This window comes from Gymnogyps californianus, unplaced genomic scaffold, assembly GCF_018139145.2.
Source record: "Gymnogyps californianus isolate 813 unplaced genomic scaffold, ASM1813914v2 HiC_scaffold_39, whole genome shotgun sequence".
Taxonomy (NCBI): domain Eukaryota; kingdom Metazoa; phylum Chordata; class Aves; order Accipitriformes; family Cathartidae; genus Gymnogyps; species Gymnogyps californianus.
The window spans coordinates 142,385-156,329 of NW_026114279.1; the positions used below are offsets into that span (position 1 = coordinate 142,385).

Below are 13,945 nucleotides of genomic sequence, written 5' to 3' on the forward strand. Positions count from 1 at the left end.
ACTGCTCACAATACTCAAGAAACAATATTAAATTCATAGTCAATAAGTCATAGCAACATTTTAACTCGCAACAAGAAGAGCCTATTATTGACAAAGCAGTAGCTATCTGCAATGTACAGCTATTTCCATTTTATATATCCAAGTCTCACTCACATAGTTGTTTGCCTGAACATTCCTTTGGATTGTCTTGAACTATTATAAGGGGAACATAGACCTAGAATTTATTAAACTGGATAAAACACATTAATTTGATGCCTAACAAGGTTTTTGACATCATTACCTACATTAAAACATTCTTTGCATCACAAGTATTACACAGTTTTAAACCTGAATTTATATCAAGCATGACTTCTTAGGTACTACCATCTTAAAACATCCAACAATACAGGAAATAAACAAGCTTGAGCTACTGCCTAACAAATGTAAGAATAAGCATAAATACCAGTAGGAATATTACTTGTATATGCAAATATAATAAAGAAAAATGTCAGGCTACATATATAATTCCAATTAACCTCAATTGACAAGATTACTATTTACCAGATGCTGATTAAAGAAGTTCTATTGCAGTTGGCTTGTACTTTAATATAAACATTTAATAGATGTTGCAATTACGGCAAGTGAAAAAGGTTTTGTACTGTTGGGACTCAAGTTCTAGCAAAAGTGCTAAAGGAGGGGGGAAAAAAAAAAAAGAGTCAACTGCACATCAAATGTAGCAGAAGAGGAAGCTTTTGCATCCTCTGTAGTACAGAAATCTTGTTAACTAATCAAAGGCTTGTCTAGTAGCAGAGCCACCATTGGAATTATTTCCTGGGAAAGACTACAAAAAAGATAATAAATCTTTACAGGCAATAGGTCTTCCCTTACTGTTATAGCATTAAAAACCCTTTAATATGAAAAAGGAGAACACACAAACCAAATGCTTTCTCCTTACACCAAATCAAAATAAGTAGGAAATGGCAATTTTCAAGTATACATGGACCATTGACAACACATTAGAATCCAGATGCAGAGACAGCATCCATTGAATTCTACCACCTTCTCCCAACAGCCGGGCATCAAAAGAATTGGCTTTCACAAGAAACTTGTCACGTTTAGTTTCTGGTTTTGGCCAAAACAAGCTTAGTCCCCTGGGTACAGAATATCCAAACCATTTTTAAAGACCTCTGTGAAAAAAATGAATGAGTGTACATGTATGTAGAATCACAGAATGGTTTGGGTTGGAAGGGACCTTAAAGATCGTCTAGTTTCAACCCTCCTGCCATGGGCAGGGACACCTTCCACTAGACCAGGTTGCTCAAAGCCCCATCCAACCTGGCCTTGAACACTTCCAGGGATGGGTGTCGTGGTTTAGGCCCAGCCAGCAACAAAGCACCACGCAGCCGCTCGCTCACTCCTCCCCCCTGGTAGGATGGGGAGGAGAAGATACAACAAAAAGCTCATAGGGTCGAGACAAGGACAGGGAGGGATCACTCACCAATTATGGTCACAGGCAAAACAGACTCGATTTGGGGAAAAATAAACCAATTTAATTTGTTACCAATCAAATCAGAGTAGGATGATGAGAAATAGAACCATATCTTAAAAAATACACCTTCCCCCCACCCCTCCCTTCTTCCCAGGCTCAGCTTTGCTCCCCATTCCTCTACCTCCTCCCCCCCAGCAGCACAGGGGGGCGGGAATGGGGGTTGCAGTCAATTCGTCACACGCTGTTTCTGCTGCTCCTTCCTCCTCAGGGGGGCAGACTCCTCACACTCTTCCCCTGCTCCAGCGTGGGGTCCCTCTCACAGGGGTCAGCCCTCCATGAGTTTCTACAACGCAAGTCCTTTCCACACACTGCAGTCCTCCACAAACTGCCCCAGCATGGGCTTTCCCACAGAGCCACAGCCTTTTCCGGGCCCAGCCACCTGCTCCGGCATGGGGTCCTCCACAGCCTGCAGGGGAATCTCTGCTCCAATGCACCTCCTCCCTCTACCTTCTTCACTAACCTCAGTGTCTACATGGTTGTTTCTCTCACATCCCACTCCTCTCTGCTGTAGCTCCTCCTCTCCTTTATCAGTCTTTTCCCCTTCTTAAACATGCTATCACAGAGGCGCTACCACTGTTGCTGATTGGCTCAGCCTTGGCCAGAGGCAGGTCTGACTTGAGCTTCTAGCAGCTTCTCACAGGAGCCACCCCTGTAGCCCCTCCCCTGCTACACAAACCCCTGCCACACAAATACAACACAATGGTGCATCCACAACCTCTCTAGGCAACCTGTTCCAGTGCCTCACCACCCTCACAGTGAAGAACTTCTTCCTTACATCTAATCTAAATCTACCCTCTTTCAGTTTAAAGCCATTACCCCTTGTCCTATCACTACAGGCCCTTGTAAAAAGTCCCTCTCCGGCTTTCCTGTAGGCCTCCTTTAGGTACTGAAAGGCTGCAATAAGGTCTCCCCAGAGCCTTCTCTTCTCCAGGCTGAACAAGCCCAACTCTCTCAGCCTGTCTTCATAGGAGAAGTGCTCCAGCCCTCTGATCATCTTTGTGGCCCTCCTCTGGACTCACTCCAACAGGTCCATGTCCTTCTTATGTTGGGGGCCCCAGAGCTGAACACAGTACTCCAGGTGGGGTCTCACCAGAGCGGAGTAGAGGGGGAGAATCACCTCCCTCGACTTGCTGGTCACACTTCTTTTGATGCGGCCCAGGATATGGTTGGCTTTCTGGGCTGCAAACGCACATTGCCGGGTCGTGTTGAGCTTCTCATCAACCAACACCCCCAAGTCCTTCTCCTCAGGGCTGCTCTCAATCCATTCTCTGCCCAGCCTGTATTTGTGCTTGGGATTGCCCCAACCCATGTGCAGGACCTTACACTTGGCCTTGTTGAACTTCATAAGGTTTGCATGGGCCCATGTCTCAAGCCTGTCAAGGTCCCTCTGGATGGCATCCCTTCCCTCTAGAGTATCAACCACACCACTCAGCTTGGTGTCATCCGCAGACTTGCTGAGGGTGCACTCAATCCCACTGTCCATGTCCCTGACAAAGATGTTAAATAATACTGGTCCCAATATGGACCCCTGAGGGACACCACTCGTCACTGGTCTCCACTTGGACATCGAGCTGTTGACCGCAACTCTTTGAGTGCGACCATCCAGCCAATTCCTTATCCACTGAGTGGTCCACCCATCAAATCCATGTCTCTCCATTTTAGAGACAAGGATGTCATGTGGGACAGTGTCAAATGCTTTGCACAAGTCCAGGTAGATGATGTCAGTCACTCTTCCCTTATCCACCAACGCTGTAACCCCGTCGTAGAAGGCCATCAAATTTGTCAGGCATGATTTGCCCTTAGTGAAGCCATGTTGGCTGTCACCAATCACCTCCTTATTTTCCATGTGCCTTAGCATAGTTTCCAGGAGGATCCACTCCACGATCTTGCCAGGCACAGAGGTGAGACTGAATGGCCTGTAGTTCCCCGGGTCTTCCTTTTTTCCCTTTTTAAAAATGGGGGTTATGTTTCCCCTTTTCCAGTCAATGGGAACTTCACCGGACTGCCATGACTTCTCAAATATGATGGATAGTGGCTTAGTCACTTCATCCACCAGTTCCCTCAGGACCCACGGATGCATCTCATCAGGTCCCATGGACTTGTGCACCTTCAGGTTCCTTAGATGGTCTCGAACCTGATCTTCTCCTACGGCGGTGTCGTCGTTTAACCCCAGTCAGCAACTAAGCACCACGCAGCCGCTTCCCCCTCCCCCCTCCCAGTGGGGTGAGGAGGAGGAAAGCAAAGGAAAAAAAAAGTAAAACTCGTGGGTTGAGATAAGAACAGTTTAATAACTAAAGTAAAATATAATACTAACAATAGTAATAATGAAATATAATAATAATAGTAATGAAAAGGAATGCAACAAAAGAAGGGGGGGGAAAGAAAAAAAAATCAGTGATGCACAATGCAATTGCTCACCACCCGCTGACCGATGCTCAGTTAGTTCCCGAACCGCGATCCGCGCCTCTCGGCCAGCTCCCCCCTGTTTATATACTGGGCATGACGTTCCATGGTATGGAATACCTCTTTGGCTAGTTCAGGTCAGCTGCCCCGGCTATGCTCCCTCCCAGCTTCTTGCACACCTGCTTGCTGGCAGAGCATGGGAAACTGAAAAGTCCTTGGCTTAAGATAAGCGCTGCTTAGCAACAACTAAAACATCAGTGTGTTATCAACATCATTCTCACACTAAATCCAAAACACAGCACTGTACCAGCTACTAAAAAGAAAGTTAACTCTGTCCCAGCCGAAACCAGGACAATATCCACCCCTTATTCTATACCATTTACGTTATGCCCAGATCCCACACTTTCCAATACATTTCCAATTAATCACCACCACTTTTCCTGTCTTTTAATATATACATACAGATATCATTCCCACGATCTATGGGCCATCTCTATCAAATGTGTGTTGAGTTCATTCAGTCCATGACTTTGAGCTCCATCTATCGTAACAGTCTGTCTGGGCAGGAGGGATGATGCAAAGTCCGCTCAGTCGGTAGAACAGGATTGGGCTTCGGTGTGATGTGGCAGGCGGGTGACATTGGGCGCAGCAGGAGGATGGTGTGTGGTGTTGGATTGTTGCATGCTGAAGTCAGTCCTGGTTCCATCACTACTGCACTTCACTCAGTTTTGTCAAAGTTCATTCTTCATTAATCTAAGTAATTCTTACTATAATACCATTGATATAGCACATAATAATTATAATAATGATGACATACAGTGGCAGGATTATATAGCAATTAATACCATACAATTTAATCTATTGGCTGTTCTCACCTAAAATCAAATCCCCTTGAGGCACACATCGGACTTCCCCATCCTTCCGCATCACCCACCAAGTGCACCCAGGCCCTTGAGCAAAAGCAATCCCACGAATGGGTTTGCCTTTGCCTGAGGCAGGAGTAACCCAGACTGTTTTTCCTACCATATTTTTTATGTGCGCTACAGGGACCTTATCCCCTTCTACAGTACATAAAAGTTCTGATTGGGCAGGGCCAGCTCGATTGGCAGATCCTCTAGTGTTGACTAACCAGGTGGCCTTTGCTAGATGTGTATCCCAATGTTTGAAGGTCCCACCACCCATTGCTCTCAATGTAGTCTTTAACAATCCATTGTATCGCTCGATTTTCCCAGAGGCTGGTGCATGATAGGGGATGTGATACACCCACTCAATGCCGTGCTCTTTGGCCCAGGTGTCTATGAGATTGTTCCGGAAATGAGTCCCGTTGTCTGACTCAATTCTTTCTGGGGTACCGTGTCGCCATAAGATTTGCTTCTCGAGGCCCAGGATAGTGTTCTGGGCGGTGGCATGGGGCACGGGATATGTTTCCAGCCAGCCGGTTGTTGCTTCCACCATCGTAAGCACATAACGCTTGCCTTGACGGGTTTGTGGGAGTGTGATATAGTCAATCTGCCAGGCCTCTCCATATTTGTATTTCAGCCATCGTCCTCCATACCAAAGAGGCTTTAACCGCTTGGCTTGCTTAATTGCAGCGCATGTTTCACATTCATGGATGACCTGTGCAATAGTGTCCATGGTCAGGTCCACCCCTCGATCGCGAGCCCATCTATATGTTGCATCTCTTCCCTGATGGCCTGAGGTGTCGTGGGCCCACCGAGCCATGAATAATTCACCCTTATGCTGCCAGTCCAGATCTACCTGAGCTACTTCAATCCTAGCAGCCTTGTCTGCCTGCTGGCTGTTTTGATGTTCCTCAGTGGCCCGGCTCTTAGGTACGTGGGCATCTACATGATGTACTTTCACAACCAGATTCTCTAGCCGGGCAGCAATATCTTGCCACAATGGGGCAGCCCAGATGGGTTTACCTCTGCGTTGCCAGTTACTCTGCTTCCACTGCTGCAACCACCCCCACAGAGCATTTGCCACCATCCATGAGTCAGTATAGAGATAAAGTATTGGCCATTTTTCTTGTTCAGCAATGTCTAAAGCCAGCTGGATGGCTTTCACCTCTGCAAACTGACTTGATTCACCTTTTCCTTCTGCAGTGTCTGCAACTTGTCGTATAGGACTCCATACAGCCACCTTCCACCTCCGATGCTTTCCTACAATGCGACAGGACCCATCAGTGAACAGGGCATATTGCCTCTCATTTTCTGGCAGTTTATTATACAGTGGGGCCTCTTCAGCACGCGTTACCTCCTCCTCTGGTGATATTCCAACATCTTTGCCTTCTGGCCAGTCTGTGATCACTTCCAGAATTCCTGGGCGACTGGGGTTTCCTACTCGACTTCGTTGTGTGATCAGTGCAATCCACTTACTCCACGTAGCATCAGTTGCATGATGTGCAGAAGGGACCTTCCCTTTGAACATCCAGCCTAGCACTGGCAGTCGGGGTGCTAATAGGAGCTGTGTTTCAGTACCAACCACTTCTGAAGCAGCTCCAACTCCTTCATATGCTGCTAATATCTCCTTTTCAGTTGGAGTATAGCGGGCCTTGGATCCTCTGTATCCCCAACTCCAAAACCCTAGAGGTCGACCTCGGGTCTCCCCTGGTGCTTTCTGCCAGAGACTCCAGGTAGGGCCATTCTCCCCGGCTGCGGTGTAGAGCACATTTTTAACATCTGGTCCTGCCCGGACTGGCCCAAGGGCTACTGCATGAACTATCTCCCGTTTAATCTGTTCAAAGGCTTGTTGTTGTTCAGGGCCCCATTTAAAATCGTTCTTCTTCCGGGTCACTTGATAGAGAGGGCTTACAATCAGACTGTAATTTGGAATATGCATTCTCCAAAAACCTACAACACCTAAGAAAGCTTGCGTTTCCTGTTTACTAGTTGGTGGAGACATAGCTGCTATTTTGTTGATCACATCCATTGGGATGTGACGACGTCCATCTTGCCATTTTATTCCTAAAAATTGAATCTCCTGTGCAGGTCCCTTCACCTTACTCTGTTTTATGGCAAAACCGGCTTTCAGAAGGATTTGGATTATTTTCTCCCCTTTCTCAAAAACTTCTTCTGCTGTGTTGCCCCATACGATGATGTCATCAATGTATTGCAGGTGTTCTGGAGCTCCACCTTTTTCCAGTGCATTCTGGATTAGTCCATGGCAAATGGTGGGGCTGTGTTTCCACCCCTGGGGCAGTCGATTCCAGGTGTACTGGACGCCCCTCCAAGTGAAAGCAAACTGTGGCCGGCACTCTGCTGCCAAAGGGATTGAGAAAAATGCATTGGCAATATCAATTGTGGCGTACCACTTGGCTGCTTTTGACTCCAGTTCATATTGAAATTCTAGCATGTCTGGCACAGCAGCACTCAGCGGCGGCGTGACTTCATTCAGGCCACGATGATAGTCTACTGTTAGTCTCCATTCTCCATTAGACTTTCGCACTGGCCAAATGGGGCTGTTAAAGGGTGAGCGAGTCCTGCTGATCACTCCTTGACTCTCCAGTTGACGAATCAGCATATGGATGGGAATCAGGGAGTCTCGGTTGGTGCGATATTGCCGCCGGTGGACCCTTGTGGTAGCAATTGGCACCTGTTGTTCTTCGACCCTCAGCAACCCCACAACAGAAGGGTCCTCAGAGAGTCCGGGCAAGGTGGACAACTGTTTAATTTCCTCCGTCTCCAAGGCAGCTATACCAAAGGCCCACCGGTACCCTTTCGGGTCCTTGAAATACCCCCTCCTGAGATAATCTATGCCAAGGATGCATGGGGCCTCCGGACCAGTCACAATGGGGTGTTTCTGCCACTCATTCCCAGTTAGGCTTATTTCAGCCTCCAATACAGTTAACTGTTGAGATCCCCCTGTCACCCCAGAAATACAAATAGCTTCTACCCCTTTATAGCTTGATGGCATTAGAGTACACTGTGCACCGGTGTCTACTAGAGCTTTATACTCCTGTGGGTCTGATGTGCCAGGCCATCGAATCCACACAGTCCAGTAAACCCAGTTGTCCCTCTCCTCCGCCTGGCTGGAGGCAGGGCCCCTCTAGTCCTGGTCATAGGATTCTCCACTCACTTGTAAAAATGGATTAGAATTCCTTTTCATAGAATCAGGAGTAAGATCAGCCCTTCCACTCTGTCTGCCACACCGCTCGCAGTGCTCACTGGAGGCTGAAGCAACCATTTTCCTGGAAGAACCCTCATTTGTGATTGTTTTTCCTCGCAATTCCCGTACCCGTGCATCTAGGACTGAGGTAGGTTTTCCATCCCACTTTCTCATATCCTCTCCGTGGTCAAGCAGGTAAGACCACAGGATATCCCGTGGTATATACCTTCTCTCTCTTCTCTCTTGCCCAGAAGAATACCTTCTCCTAATAGCTGAGGTATTGGTCCGTACAGGTGGGCGGCCAAACTTATCCTCAAATCGCTGGAACTCTTGGGACCATTTCTCGGCTAGCGTGTCTGGCAGTTTCTCCACAGCCGCGACGAGGGAGGAAGTGAGACTTTCTTCGTATTGCCGAAGTCGGCGAGCCAATTCATCTACTGTTGGTCCCTCCTCGTCTTTCCAGTCCATTACTGCCAATGCACTGGCATACGATGATGGTGTACTTCGTACAAACTTCCGCCACATGGGTCGTGCACATTGGACTTCATCTGGATCTGTGGGTAACTGCCCATCGTCTGGGTCATAATAAACCATCTCCCGCATGGCTAATTCCCTCAGGTACTGGATACCTTTCTCCATGGTGGTCCACTTGCCTGGCTGACATACAACATCTTCCTTGAAGGGGTACCTTTCCCTCACGCCCGATAGAAGTCGCCTCCAGAGGCTGAGGGCTTGTGTCTTTTTTCCAATCGCCTTGTCAATGCCCCCTTCCCTAGAAAGGGATCCCAATTGCTTGGCTTCCTTACCCTCTAATTCCAAGCTACTTGCCCCATTATCCCAGCATCGGAGCAGCCAGGTGATAATGTGCTCGCCTGGATGACGGCTGAAGTCTTTTCGCATATCTCGCAGCTCACTCGGGATAGTGACCGGGTGATTATCTCCGGTTCTGCCTCTTCCTCCTGTTCTCGTGATGGCCCTGCTTCACCTTCATCCTTCGCTAAGCGAGCTGATTTTTTTGTATATTTCCTCTTCTGTATAGGGGCGATTGATATTGGCACCGGTTGATCCTCTAGTTCAGCTGCATCACCCATCGCCAAGGTTTGAGTAGCCACAGTGCCTGTTGCTGGGGTTTGAATAGCCACAGTGCTTGTCATAGGGATTAGAGTAGCTGCAGTAGCTGTCGCCAGAGTTTGAGTAGCCACAGTGCCTGTTGCTGGGGTTTGAGTAGCCACAGCGCTTGTCATAGGGATTAGAGTAGCTGCAGTAGCTGTCGCCAGAGTTTGAGTAGCCACAGTGCCTGTTGCTGGGGTTTGAGTAGCCACAGCGCTTGTCATAGGGATTAGAGTAGCTGCAGTACCTATTGCCAGAGTTTGAGTAGCCACAGTGCCTGTCGCTGGGGTTTGAGTAGCCACAGTGCTTGTCATAGGGATTAGAGTAGCTGCAGTAGCTGTCGCCAGAGTTTGAGTAGCCGTAGTGCCTGTCACCAGAGTTGGAGTAGCTGCAGTCATGGGAGCTGATCTCTGGGTGGTATTTTTAAATAGTTGTTTAACCCTAGGCAAGATCTGAATCACATTCAGGAACAGGCTGATTCCTAGCAGTAGGACCATACTAAGTTCAACATCCCAAGGATATTCAAAATTTACAAACTCCTTCAATGCTATTGCAATTAACCTGGCAGAGAAAAGGAAGATGTGGGAAGATGTCTCCCCAGTAGGTTGGCTCCCCGAGGAGAAAAGGTAGAAAGTGCAGTTATTAATATTCTCTAGGAGATAGCACCCGAAGTACGGAGATCTCTCCTCCATAGATTGGTTCCCAGAGGAGAAAAGGTAAAAGGTACAATTATTAATAGTCTCCCATAGGCAGCTCCCGAAGTACAGAGGTGACAACAATGCCGAGTACAAACACCCGATTAGTTTCACGGCTTGCACTTCTATCATATCATAAACCAGTGTTACAAACAACAACAACATGATAACTCTAGCCCGGTTCCCGCAGATGATAAACAGCACAACAGGGAGCATATACTGCAAGTAGGGCATTACATAACGCAATTTCAAGAACCACAACACCAACTTTGAGAGCAAACGAACCCACATTGTAACCAGTAACTATCAAACCAATACAATGAATACTTATAACAAGTTTGTTTTAACACACTCTGATCAGATCTGTCGTTATCTCAACCCTTCGTGCCCCACGTTGGGCGCCAAAAAGGCTGTCGTGGTTTAACCCCAGTCAGCAACTAAGCACCACGCAGCCGCTTCCCCTCCCCCCTCCCAGTGGGGTGAGGAGGAGGAAAGCAAAGGAAAAAAAAAGTAAAACTCGTGGGTTGAGATAAGAACAGTTTAATAACTAAAGTAAAATATAATACTAACAATAGTAATAATGAAATATAATAATAATAGTAATGAAAAGGAATGCAACAAAAGAAGGGGGGGGAAAGAAAAAAAAAAATCAGTGATGCACAATGCAATTGCTCACCACCCGCTGACCGATGCTCAGTTAGTTCCCGAACCGCGATCCGCGCCTCCCGGCCAGCTCCCCCTGTTTATATACTGGGCATGACGTTCCATGGTATGGAATACCCCTTTGGCTAGTTCAGGTCAGCTGCCCCGGCTATGCTCCCTCCCAGCTCCTTGCACACCTGCTTGCTGGCAGAGCACAGGAAGCTGAAAAGTCCTTGGCTTAAGATAAGCGCTACTTCGCAACAACTAAAACATCAGAGTGTTATCAACATCATTCTCACACTAAATCCAAAACACAGCACTGTACCAGCTACTAAAAAGAAAGTTAACTCTGTCCCAGCCGAAACCAGGACAGGCGGGTGGTTCTTCATTCTCCCAGTCCCTGCCTTTGCCTTCTGCGACTTGGGCAATGTGGCTGGAGCACTTGCCGGTGAAGACTGAGGCAAGAAAAGTCATTGAGTATCTCAGCTTTCTCCATGTCCCGGGTAACCAGGTCTCCTGTTTCCTTCCGGAGAGGGCCCACATTTTCCCTAGTCTTCCTTTTATCACCGTCATACCTATAGAAGCTTTTCTTGTTGCCCTTGACGTCCCTGGCCAGATTTAATTCTATCATCAGGGCTTTAGCTTTCCTAACCTGATCCCTGGCTGCTCGGACAATTTCTCTGTATTCCTCCCAGGCTACCTGTCCTTGCTTCCACCCTCTGTAGGCTTCCTTTTTGTGTTTGAGTTTGTCCAGGAGCTCCTTGTTCATCCATGCAGGCCTCCTGGTGTTTTTGCCTGACTTCCTCTTTGTTGGGATGCATCGCTCCTGAGCTTGGAGGAGGTGATCCTTGAACATTAACCAGCTTTCTTGGGCCCCTCTTCCCTCCAGGGCTGTATCCCATGGTACTCTACCAAGCAGATCCCTGAAGAGGCCAAAGTCTGCTCTCCTGAAGTCCAGGGTAGCGAGCTTGCTGTGCGCCCTCCTCGCTGCCCTAAGGATCTTGAACTCCACCATTTCATGGTCACTGCAGCCAAGGCTGCCCTTGAGCTTCACATTCCCCACCAGCCCCTCCTTGTTGGTGAGAACAAGGTCCAGCATAGCACCTCTCCTCGTTGGCTCCTCCATCACTTGGAGAAGGAAGTTGTCATCAACGCATTCCAGGGACCTCCTGGATTGCTTATGCCCTGCTGTGTTGTCCCTCCAACAGATATCGGGGTGGTTGAAGTCCCCCATGAGGACCAGGGCTTGTGAACGTGAGGCTGCTCCTATCTGTCTATAGAGGGCCTCATCTGCTCGGTCTTCCTGGTCGGGTGGCCTGTAGCAGACCCCCACTATAATGTCACCTGTCCCTGCCCTCCCTTTAATCCTGACCCATAAGCTCTTGGTCAGCTCCTCATCCATCCCCAGGCAGAGCTCCATGCACTCCAGCTGGTCATTGACATAGAGGGTGACACCCCCTCCTCATCTCCCCTGCCTGTCCTTCCTAAAGAGCCTGACTCCAATCATAGGAGTCATCCCACCACGTCTCTGTGATGCCAATAAGATCATAGCCCTGCAGGCATGTGCATGTCTGTAAATCCTCTTGTTTATTCCCCATGCTACGTGCGTTTGCATGTATATGTATGAGCCTAGGAAAGACAGAGGCCAATAACGATTAGAAAGAGACAGATACTTTAAATAAAAAGACAAAACATGGATGGAAGTGACAGGGTACATAAGAGAAAGATAACTGGAAAGAGAAAAAATAAAAAACAAACAAAAAGCCCCCAACCCGAAGTCATGTCATTCCCCCCCACCCCCCTCCCCTCTTCCAAAAAAAGAACACAGAAAACCAGATGGTGAACAGCACTGTTTTTTCTCTGAACAATGTAATAGGCAGCTTCTAGTCCAAGATTATCCTTTGATTTAGTAGGAAATAAAGAATTCTTTAAATCCTGTCTGTAAGGTATACAAATATCATGACTTGCAAGAAAAAAAAGTAAATAACTGTAGTATGGACAAAACCTACAAAAGACTTCCATCTTCTGACATAATCACTTCCATACTTAAGGTTTCTTTTTAAAGTTTATTTTCTGATGTTAAATTGGAAAAAAATATTCTTGCTATAGCTCCATGATTTATTCAAGATTTTTAACAGGAATTACCATTTAACTTACCTATGAAGACTAGCATTGTTATATGTAGCTAAGCCATGTAACCCAAATTTTAGCTTGACAAGTTTAATGCTTTCAGAAAGCATGGGAGAAACAACCTTCTGTACTGTTAGAGGAGAAAATTATTAGATAAAAATTATTCAAATTTTTAAAAGATAGGCAAGTATACAGAAGTAAATATGGGATTAGGTATAAATTAAAAAAGTATATAGCAAAACCCTAACAAGCATTATATAATCTCAGATGCAAGAAAAGCTTAAATGGATGATATTTATTAGTTCAAATTGTAAACGTGACAGATTCAGTTTTATCACTGCAGGGTTTCTGCAGTGATAAAAGCATATCGTGAATTTTAGAAGGGTGTGGGTAGGATAAGATAGTTAGATACAAGAAAGTTGTTCAAAGTCCTATTTACAAAGAATAGTCAAAACATTACGTGAAGGTGATTGATACACATAATTCTTACAAAATGTAAGCCCATAAATATAGGAGGATTTGAACATGTGACGGATGTACTTAACCCCCCCTTAACCAAACCAGCAGCAGTTTGGTACAGGCTCCAAAGAAGGTAAAGGCCTGAGCCGTAGTCGGGCCAAGAACTCCTCTAGGAAACCCACAAAGGAGCAGAGCGACACAGTGAAAGTTGAGGGTACAAGGAGTCTCATGCATGCCTCTCCCATTGTATGCAATTTGACTATGAGCCAACCACTTTATCCCATAAATATGACAGCTTAAGTGAGCCTTCTTTGAACTCTCCCTGCTAGGCGGCATGGCTGCATGGCGGTGATCTCCAGCAATGAGATCTTTTACCAGTGACAGATCATTGGATGAGCCCATTTGAGTTCTCCCTGGACGGCAACTGGACTGCACGCCAGGCAACTCTCCCCTTGAGCAGGGACACCTCTCAATGTTAAGAGATATTAGTCGTTTAGCTTAAATAAGTAAGTTTTAAATAGAATGAATCACTTTTAGAGTTATAATGTTGTGAGATTTAGCATGCTGTTTGCTTAGCTTTACTTACTTAGCATGAGTAGCTAGATTTGCTGAAGCCTTAGGCCGCAAGCTGTAAACTTTCACCTAGATTTGCTGAATGAGTACCTTAGTCAAAACAGGGGCCTCTAGAGCCATCGTAAATCAGAAGATAAGGAGGCTTCAAGGCTACAACCATCAACAGCACCTGCAACTTGACAAGATAACAAACAACCTATCTGGAGACAGTGAAGGAATCCAATAAGGAGTCAGGCCAGAATCACTATTGGACCAAAGGGCATATGGAAGACGAGCCAAGACAGTGTGAAGAATGCTT

General features: G+C 46.7%; 1 pseudogene; it reads right to left on the bottom strand.

Annotated features, from left to right (window-relative positions):
* Positions 1-13,945, bottom strand: part of LOC127028692 (poly(A) RNA polymerase GLD2-like) — a 72,779-nt pseudogene that overhangs the window by 46,185 nt on the left and 12,649 nt on the right.